This window comes from Salarias fasciatus, chromosome 18 (genome assembly GCF_902148845.1).
Source record: "Salarias fasciatus chromosome 18, fSalaFa1.1, whole genome shotgun sequence".
Lineage (NCBI taxonomy): Eukaryota > Metazoa > Chordata > Actinopteri > Blenniiformes > Blenniidae > Salarias > Salarias fasciatus.
Window position 1 is genome coordinate 26,889,535 of NC_043762.1, and position 11,420 is coordinate 26,900,954.

Sequence of the window (11,420 nt, forward strand, 5' to 3'; positions counted from 1 at the left end):
GATTTATGCCTCCTCTGCTACCCTTTCCTGTCCTCATTTATGAAAACAAGATTCCAGTGAATTCCTGCAGTTGCGAGGTCAAGATTTCACTTACGCCGCACTATTTCAGCGTGTGCTGCACCGCTCTGTTCCTGCACAAAGCCGGGAGTCTGCACACCCGAATCCACGGCCGCTCTGGCTCAGTACCTGCCGGTGGTTTCCACTGGTGCACCCTCCTCACCTCTGAACTGAAGCTCACCTCCAGGCCTCACCCTGCTCGGCTTTTTTTCCTCCCTCTCTCGAGGAAACAGGAAAAAGGAGGAGAAAAGTGTGGAGAAAGGCAGGACTGGAACATTTCTAGTGAGGAGGGGGGGGATTCATGTGAAGGGTTTTCCTAATTAAAGTAGGAAAACTTTAAATTAGTCCATGAAGGACTCACAGAGGGAAGTGACAAAGGCTTTGGTTAGGCGTATCAAACAAACGCCACCTATTGTTCTCCTATCTCAGTGGCACATCAGACCAGACTGGGAGAAATGAATGTGTCCAGCAGGTTTCACCTCTACAGTGATGGAAAAAAGAATCAGAATCCATGTACTGTGCTGAACAACTAGATGAACATAGAAAACAAGTGAGAGGAAGCCTTAATAGGGGGGTGTTCAACATGAGGAACGTGGGCCAAACCTGAATAGCAAGAGGCTCCAATGCAGTCAATACACTGAGCAAATGGTAAAAGTTACAAAGAACACAGATTTAAACCTACACTAAGGAACTTTTCAACCTTAATAAAACATTTTAATATCTTTTGTGATGATACTTCGACTTACAACTAGTTGAATGAGCCCTCTGTCACGGGCTGAGGGCGCCAGTATTGCTTTCACTTGGACTGAGCAGCTGTGAGGAGGGTGGTAGGAACCCTGCTCAATAAAACACTCCAAATGTGTGGACTGCTTTACGGCATGTGACACATCATGATAGAACATTGTTTAGCCACCATTAGATTCATTACCTCGTCGCTATCCGTACTTCACACAGCCACTGGAAACAAATGTAGGCAAGTTCAGTCCGACAGCACGCCACCGGGAGCAGCAATTTATGACGCCACGCGCTAGGCCTCATGGGAACTGTAGTATTCGGTCAGGCAAAACACTACCGCTGGCGCCGCCAAAATCAACGAAAACTGAAAGTTCATTAGTGTTGCTTTAACAAATTTCTAAAGAGTTGTGGGCAAAATACAGCAGTGAGACCAGAGCTGCAATATCGGTGATGCTGCCATGAAAGCTAGCAAGCTAGCATTAGCCTCAAAGCCATGCTGTCACAGTTTATAAAAACATAAAGGAGAAAGCTTTTTTTTTTTTTTTTAACCTTTGGACGTGTATTTTTCTCCAAAAGGATCATTAATATTGGCTTAATGTTGACACTGTACTCATTCTCAGCAGCAGATCTATAGTTCTTGCAAAAAAAAAAAAAAAAAAAAAATAGACGTTTTCATCAAGTATACACTCGCTCCACGTCAAAGAAAAACTCTGAAGTTTAAATTTAAAGCTTTGTAAGGCATAGTTTACTGGTCTGACCCACTAAAGATTAAAATGAGATGTCAGGCCTGCCTTAAATCATCAAGAAAATGTGATGAAAATATCATCCATATAGATATTTTACAAGAGTCTTGCAGAAATATAAACTAAAACAGTAGTTTTTTAACTTATGATGATTTTCATTTTTATGTACAAAGCAAATTAAAGTATAAAAAAGGCTAAAACACCAACATCGATCTAAGCTGACCCCTAAAAGCATCTCTAACCTCAGGCTGGGAATCAAGATTCAAATTTTGTGGCGTCAAAATGTCGATGACGAGTGCACAAAGAAAAGAAGCAGCAGTGCTGCTCCTGTACAATACAATACAATACAATACAATACAATACAATACAATACAGTACACTTTATTATCTTCACATGGAAATTTAATATGGGCAGATACTAATGTAAAAATAATCTGAAATAATAGATTTTATACAGAATTAATTAGCTTAGCAAAGCTTGCAGTCATTGATATACAAACAAATGAAGACAAAATAGTGTACCCTTCGATTCAAAGCACAGATCAGTTAAATTTGCAAAAAAGTTTGAAGTGTATGTATGAAAAATAAAAAAAAATGCATCCATATAAAACGAAAACAAAAAAGAAGAAACACATCTATGCTTCAAAAACAGAGAGAGCATGTGTGATAAGGTTTATAGAAATATACAGAAACTCAGGCATTAAAATGTAAATGACATCTGTTATGAAATGCATTAAAACTATTTCACCTCAAATATAAAACTGCAGTTTAGAGTCACTTCAGCGTCCAGCTGTTCTTCAGCTAGTTTATTTTTCATTCAGTGGCAGTGAAGAACTTCAGGCCCTGTTTATACGATTTTAAGCGAAAATGTGTCATATTTGTGTTTCGTTACAGAAAATAAAACCAAAACAGCAGAAACGCTGAACAGGATACAGTTAGCATGTGGGGCCACTAGTGGGTGCTGCTGTGTTTCTGTAATGATAACACACACAAGAGCAGAAAATAATACTTTATGAATAATAACAACAGGAGAACGCAGACCTTCTCATGGACAGACGACCAAGTTGGATTGTTATGCTGAATCTACCAAGTCCAGGAGGATCTGGACGGGAAGTCACGACACTCTCTTACTGTCCGTCTAGCTCCGTTTCAGAAAAACACTGTTTTTTCCTCCCGTTTCCATGGAGACAGGAGTCGTAGTGTTTTCCAACACTTCCAACTCGGGAGCCATTTTTCAAAAAGTTGCGTTTTCAGTGGCTTTGACCACCGTTGTCATGTAAGCGGACACAACAATAATTGTCCATTTTCACTTTCGTCACTGTTGATTTTGGTGTTTTATCTCTCTGTGTCGGTCTTCTTTCTGTGAGAACAGACGAGAGGCTGCAGTGACTCACTTCACCATCTGCTGGAAAAAACAGATCACTATTAGAGCGAGTACTCCATGATTAGCTTAGATTTTATCCATCCATACATACATATTTAATACGTGACTGTAAATTTCTCCACCTTGTAAAATCCTGGGTGGAAACACGCTGATGTGGTGGTCTGACGTTACGACATGGACAGAGAGGAAACCCAAAGCGGGCTCCTCTGGCCGTCCCGCTCCAGGCCCCTCAACAAACAGGCTGGTTATCACATCACTAACATTTATTTAACCCCGCTGCAGAAGGTGTTCTTCTGGAGGGGGCGCTGAGGGAGCGGGCCTGGGGCTGACCCCGTTACCAACCTTCACCCAGATCCTGCACACAAACACATGATGGCTGCCTCCTTTCTGCCGTTAGGTGTTTTTGAGTGTGCCCCCCCCCCCCCCCCCCACCCCACCCTGCTCTCCCACTCGGTGGAGTCTTGGCGGCCTCCGTGGGACAGACGACTGGAAGCATGACCTCAGGCTGGAGCAATGAAAGAGTGAGGGGATGAAGGGATGAGGAAGAGCGCTGGCACCCAGCTCCTCCAGTCCATTGTGCGAGCGTCGCTCTCCCACACATCTCCACATCCCAGCGCCGGGCCCCGTGTTTTCTTAATTCATTACTTAAAGGAAAGAAATGCAGCCCATACCAAAATAAATACAGCTCTCCGGGATCAGACCATGTGTCAGGGCGATAGCTCCTCAGAAGAGGCTGTTATTCTAGCCGGAGGAGGATGGGACAGCGCGGCTCTGCAGAGTGTCCGTCACTCCGCTCGCTGTCTCCGACACAAAGCGCCGTTATCACACATTTTAGGCCTAAAGACATTATTGTAAAGAGGACGGCCTGCAGCCGCGGCACCCGGGAGCAAAATCACAGTCATGTCAGCTCAACGGTTCAAGGAACTTTGGCACAGACCAGAATTAGCTGATTGAAATAAACTTTGGTCGTCCTGGTTCCCAAAGGAAGGAGTTCACCGCGAGGATCAGCTGAGAGTTCCTCTGGCGTGGCAGCATTTCTCCTCAGCAAATATTTGGTTTGAAACCAAAAACCTGCAAAAGAAAGGACCGTCAGTGTCACGTGTCCACGTTTATAATGCAATAGTGGGAAAGAAAACATTTTTGTGCGCATGTCGCTGTGCTAACATTGCATTTTAGGAATTGTATGCTAAAGTTTCCTTTTTAATGAAAAAGTAACATTTACTTGGAAGGATTTTTTTTTTTAAATCATTTAAAATGACCAGACAACATAAAACCGAACTGTTACACAATGACATATTGTAATACCTCTTTCTACCACAAGAGGTTGCACTGAATCCTCGTAAAAAACTTACAAATTTTCAGGCCTACACATATTATCGAAAAACGTAGTATTTTCTTCATTATCTTTTTTTTAAAAACAAAACATACTTCACTTTATATTACAAAAGAAACACCTAAAGGAATTTCCTTGGGTAATAATGAAGTACTTCCTATTCAATTCCAGTCTGTTATATTTTATTCCTTAATTTTTTGTCCATCATCAGTATAAACAGATGTGAGGAAACAGCAGATGTTCACGCTGGTAGATGAAAAGCAAACACAGTATCAGGAACACCACAATCACAATATGGAAGCATAAGTCTCTGAGGTGAGTGAAGGATGGATTCGTTACTTTAAGCTGAAGGTGCTTTAACTTTTCATCTTCTTTAAGCAATTCAGCAGCTTTAGCTTCTCTTCAGAGGCTTTTAGAAGTTTACGTGTAATGTTTAAACTTTCATACCTTTTTTCTATTTAATTTGAGCATCAGACTGACGGAAATAGTCAAAATAGCTAAAAATGACTAAATGAGCGAAACACAAAGAAAGACTAAAACTGAGACAAAAGGGATAAAATTCAAAACGCTAAAATAGATTTTTGAAATATGAATGAACAACTTTAAACTACTAAAATAAGGTAAAAAAAAAAAAAGGATTAAAATGGTAGAAAAAGCTAAAGAGAAAGTAGCAACCATGTCTGAAAGAATCAAACTAAAGAGCTGAAACAAAACACTTTATAGCAAAATGAGATAAAATCTGTTAAATTATATGGCTAAATCAGCTTAAATGACTGTATTGGGCGAATCAACTAATATTGCTTTAAAAAAGATACAAAACTGCTGATGCTGCTACCAAAGCTACAACTACTAAAATGTAATAAAATTCTGGAATAATAGCGTTACAGTTTTGAGATACAGTTCATGTGATGCATCAGTTTTATGTTTTCATTTCTGAATCTAGATAGCTATGCTTTGCCGTTCCAGACTGATGCGATTTGGTGTATAGAGTTTAAAATGTGTTGCATGACACTGAGAGGAGAGGATCATTACCGCCACAGGTTCACTTTCACAACGAGAAACAGCAAATACAACAACAGACCGACTCATGACACCATCTTCTGGTCCAAAGTGGTATTACAGCACTACAAAAGATTTCTATTTCATAAACGTCTGTGCATAAGGTACATTTTTGAGATTTTTGTTTCTTTTTTTTTGTATGCTTTATGATGATTGGGGTTTTTTTTTTTAAGCTTTTTAATGACAGCGCTCCGTCGGTTTTCTCCTCGGCTGATATCAGCAGAAGCCTTTAGACGTTTCTCTTCGGGTGAGGTCTGTTAAATGGCCAATTGAACGCTCTGTCAAGCAGAACCTCCCTGTGACCCCCAACATGCATGCACACACACACACACACACACACACGCACACACACACACAGACGTGCACACATCTACGGCGCGCTGGCACAGTCTAGCACAGTCCTTTAGTAGATCATCAATAGTTTGTTTATAATTAGCCCTGGCACCTCTTGACTACTTAGAGAGAGTGATTGTTTTTGAAAATGGTCCCTGGGGTCCTGTTGACTGATTGGGCTGAGGTAGTCCGGGAGGGGGGGGGTGCAGGGGGGGTTCGGGGTGGGGTGGACGGAGAGAGCCCGTATAGTGGAAGGCTGCATTCCGCTGAAGCTGCTGCGGACCCTCGTCTGACAGCCCCTCCGATAATATCCCAGCCAGATAGAGTCGCAGGGGCGTCGGGTCTGAGTCCTGTTCTGAATCACTCAATTAGAGGAGCAGGGGGAGGAAGAGGAGGAGGAGGAGGAGGAGGAGGAGGAGGGGAGGGAAATCTCCCTCTGGTGCACAGCCTGCTGCAACACCAAAGCAGTGCATAAACAGGCCCGGCTCAATTAATAGCCGGCGTGTTTATGCGGAGCGGCGAGGTGTAAATACCGTTTGTGTGGTCCTGCGGCGGGCGCTCCGCCGGTGGGACGAGGTGTCACACTGTTTGTGTCACACTGTTTGTGTGTGTGCTCTGTGGCGTGTTTACGAAGGCCTGCTCCCACTTCCCCACCTGATGTCCAGCACCTGCTGAACCGAGCAGCGTTTTCTCTCAAACGACCATCTTTACACACGACGTACCCACTGGAAATGTGACAACGACTTGCTATAATATCTGGCACGCCGGTCCGTCTTATCTTAGACTTGCTGAGTCTTTATGTTCATGGAACCTGCTTCTTCATTCGCGGCCTTTGAGCAGCGTCTGTCTCCTCCTGATGGATTGTTGTTGTTATCAATGAAACTCTGCTCACACTCACCGCTTATCTGCAATTTCACTCCACTGCAAAGATGGCAGGTAACAAAGCGTTTGTACTTTGTCACTGTACGCAAATAGATTTATTTTGGTGTTTTATTTGAGCGCTTTATATTCAAAGACAAATATTGACATTTCTCCCGCTTACATTCTTTAAGACGGTTTGTTTTTCAGAGTGAAGGAATCCACAGGTTCTTCTCACTGAAGCTGCAAAGGCTGACAGAGTTGCATTAAAAATAACAATTTCTGACTAAAAGCAGTGATACAAGCTGAATCATGGGCTGATATTTGGTAAGTTCCTCATTCCTTCTAAACTGGTAGTAAACGACCAAAAACAGGTCGTGCACATAATATAAAAGGACTTTAAATTTCTCATGTGCTTTAGTCTTTTAACATAGAAAATCAGTTCTCACTCCCAGTTAGTGCTCATTATCAAAGGTTTTTTTTTTATGTGATTAAAAAATAAAGAACTTTGGCTCCACATTTAATTTTATTAACAAGTAATTTGGGGGCCTGCTTATCAGTGATTTTTTGAAAGTGATGGACAGTGACACTAAATCTGATGCTTCACTAAGACTGTGCAGCGAAATTGTTTAAAATATATCTTATTTTGACACATTTTAGGCTATAAATCATGACATACGGACAATTTAATATAATTTGATGATTTTCCTCATATTTCATTATAAACTAATGACACACAGTGATGTTGATTCACTTCACAAACTGGAGGAAATTTAAGCATTTTAGTAAATAGAATAAAGCTGGTTCATCCACACCAACATATACTAATAGTACAATAACAGTAGTCATTGTGTGTGTGTGTGTGTGTGTGTGTGTGTGTGTGTGTGTGTTCTTCTATTTCTATCCTTGTCGGGGCCAAATGTCCCCACAAGGATAGCAAAATGTGGAACGACGTGCCTTGTGGGGACCTTTTTCCGGTCCTAAGTAGGAGAAACAGTGTTTTCTTGACCATGTTGTTGTTACTGAAAAAAGTAAAAGTGCAAAAACATTTCTTTAGGGTTAGGCTTTGTTGTGGTGTGGGTTAGGGTTAGGGTAAGGGTCAGGGTTAGGGGCTAGACATGAATGGGAGTCAATGGACGGTCCCCGCAAGGATAGAAATACAAGACTGTGTGTGTGTGTGTGTGTGTGTGTGTGTGTGTGTGTGTGTGTGTGCATGCGCGCACGAAAACAATCGTATGACCCCCACTACAAGTTCAACATGTCTTTAAAAGACTGTGTTGATTAGTTTATAAGTTCAATATTTATTTCTGCTTTATAGTTTCCTATTTGTACGGAAGAGAAATAGTTGTAATTAAATTAAATTAAATTAAATTAAATTAAATTAAATTAAATTAAATTAAATTAAATTAAATTAAATTAAATTAAATTTCAAACTGGAGGTATCTGAAAAGGAGTAGGATGAAGCATCATCTTATCTAATTTGATTGAATTGTCTTTTTGGAGACCTGAATCTTGTTTGCAGTTCTTTCTGGGGAACATTTCTGAGCCTGAAATTTCCAAATTTCAGTTTAATTAGGAAAACTGAATTCTCAAATTTTCTGAGAAAATCAGGCAGAACCCTTTATAGAGGAGGAACCCGGAACGTTAAAAACATGAGAAATGCTCAAAGGAAAAGGAAACTCTCCCTTTCAGGGGAGAAGTCTTAGAGCTTAAAAAACTTTTTAACTAACGCCAGTGGCAAGCTGATCGAGTATCTGTGAGAGACGAGCCTCATCAGGAGACTTTGGGTCGAGCTCCGGCGCTATGCGCCACTGCAGACGAAGAGGAGGAAGAAGTGATCGGCACGTTGCAATAGTCACACAGTTTTGGTGATAACACACCTCAGAGGCTGTTTCACCCGCCGTTAACTCGAAGATGCACGGCTGTCTGAGGCTTTAATGATACCGAGTTTAATGACGCGGTAAACAGACTGAAGATATGGCTCGGTGGAAAAATGGCTCCCTTTGGATTAGTGCTACCAAGACCACCACTACTAGTTCTTCTTCTACTCCTATACTTCCAAAAACAGTCAATATAATTTCTTGTTATGTGAAAGAACTCCATCATGTAAGAAGCATCTGAAGTTCAGAACAAGAGAAGAATAACAGTGAAATGACCGAGGCCAGCGTGTCTCGCCAGGTTCCTTTTTCAGTTTTAAAAACAATAAGTCCTAATTTTATTGACAAAAAGAAAAAAAAAAAAACGTGCTCGTAGGGCCGAAAATGAGAAGTAATGATGGAGAAGCTGTGGAACAGTCGTGTGAAGCACACAGTCAAATCCTGGGAACACAAACACTTTGTGTGTCACTTCAGGCTGGTCTGGTTTATATTTCCAGCTCGGCGGGAGATTTATATTGATACTGGATCCGAGCTCAGGAGGAAGGACGGTCTCTCGCAAATCAGACAATTAAGAGAGCGGCGTCTGAGCGCGGCGGCCTATCTCAGGCTCGCAGATTACCGTGATGAATGCGTCGTCTTCGCGTTATCGCGCGGCGAGCGCCGCTCGCGTTCGCCGGCTCGTTTTTCACCGCGCACGCTGGGAGTATCTGGTTCCGGAGGGCCGCGGTTTGGTTCTGGCTGAGGTGGAGCAGCGGAGGCTGAACGGTGAACCGCTCCTGCCCCGTCAGCCTGCCGCCGACCCCTCACCTCCCGCCGACCCGTCACCTGCAGACACCCTGGGAGCGGGCCTTTCATCTGCTGTTTGCGCTCACGTACAGTAGGGGTTAATCACACACCTCGTCACACCGGCCTGGAGCTCCACACAATGGATCCGCCGGCCCGTGTTGTCTGAGGGCCAGAGGAGGGATTAGAGATTAAAAGGCCGCCGATGTTTGAGGTAAACAGCGGAGAACAATATTTTACCTGCTCCGCTCTGAGCCAGCGGATGTTGGTGTCAGGCTCTTTCTGCTTGATGTTTCTTGGTTTTCTGTCTCAAACCGGAGACTGAAAGGATGCAGCTTGTCTCTACCTTAAAATACCTATGTAGACATGAAATGCTGGCTAGATTGAGGACAAATTGCTAATGTAGCTGAATCCATATTGCACTTCCATGTATGCATTGTATGTGTTTCATGAACCTCATTTTTGTGATGTAGAGGCAGATTGACCATTTTAGGAACAATTTATCGAGGAAACTATAAAATTTAAAGCGACACTAAGGAACTTTTCAACCTTAATAAAACATTTTAATATCTTTTGTGATGACACATCGACTTACAACGGGTTGAATGACCCCTCTGTCACGGGCTGAGGGCGTCAGTATTGCTTTCACTTGGACTAAGAAACTGTGAGGAGGGTGGTAGGAACCCAGCACACGGCATGCGTCACATTATGATATAATATTGTTTAGCCACCATTAGATTCATTACCTCGTCGCTATCCGTCCTTCACACAGCCACTGGAAACAAATGTAGGCGAGTTCAGTCTGACAGCATGCCACTGGGAGCAGCATTTTACGACGTCACGCACTAGTCCTCATGGGAACTGTAGTATTCCTTTAGGCAAAACACTACCGCTTTTGTCCACTGGCGCCGCCAAAATCAACGGAAACTGAAAGTTCCTTAGTGTTACTTTAAATGCATTTACATACTTTTTCTGGTAACTTAACATATTGGTCTTTCATTTGGGGAGTGTTCTGTGATTAAAAGCTACACAATGCTAATCTCTACCAGTTCTAAACCCTGTGTCATTGCATATTTCAAACATTACGGAGGGCTTAGTTTATGCTACATTCATCACATTTGGTCATAAGTCTCATAAGTTGATTACCTGCAAGACACAGAACTTTGCTACTTTGGCCTTAACTTGTGTGAGTTGATCAACCATTTATGGTAACTCCGTATTTTAAATTAAATAAAGATGTATTTCAGTGAAATCACGACCCGTTCGTCCAGATTGATGGAGAAAACGCTGCATGCGTCTCACTAATGTTCCTGTCTGGATCTCAGAAGAGTTTGAAAGGAAAACAGTTTGACCATCATTGATCTTCTAATCTGGGAAGCAGCCCAACTTTTCTTTTTTCTTTTTTACTGTGATATTCATTCAATCTTGTAGCGTTAGCAGAAAATGTACCCGTGCTGAAAGACGAGAGCTGGAGACCAGAGAGCTTATTCCCTGGATCGCTGAGCACGGTACAAAGGAACGGCATGGTAATTGTAATGAGACGCTCCCACAAGAACATGGTCCTTCGCATGCTAATTAAACCTGAAGCATGTGAGTTATGGAGAAATGTTCTCATAAAAAGCGCTATTCATTTTTTGTGACAGCAGAAAAGCAAACAGTGGATATCACCTCATGAGAGCAGCTCACAGCGAACAGTGAGCAGCGGCTTGACATAACAGCGCACGGCAAACTGGAGCTTCACTGCACTGCTGAGGGGAAAGCACTCAGTAATAAGTAAATAAAAGCACAAGTTTATCAGCCAAAGGCTGTCAAGTAGAAGGAGAAACATGACATTCCCTATTATAAGAAAGTTGGGTCAGTGTGTTATTAAGCTGGAGCAGTGTGTGTCTGCATGCAGGGTGGATGAAACCTGTCTCCCCTTCACAGTGAGGAATGGATAAAACTAATTAGATAAACACATTTTAAAATGCAAGTAAAGCAGAGCTGCCAGCTGGATGTCACCCTCCAGACCCTGGGATCGAACCCAAAACCTGCTCTCTGGTTTGGAAAGAGATTTTTGTGGGAACACTTGTTGCTAATGATGCACCAACACCAGTTTTTAAAACGAGTCCTCTGTGCAACATTGGACCCAATACCTGATACCCAATACTCAATGCCCAATGTCCGATACCCGATACCCGATACCCGATACCCAATGCCCAATGTCCGATACCCGATACCCGATACCCAATGCCCAATGTCCGATACCCGATACCCGA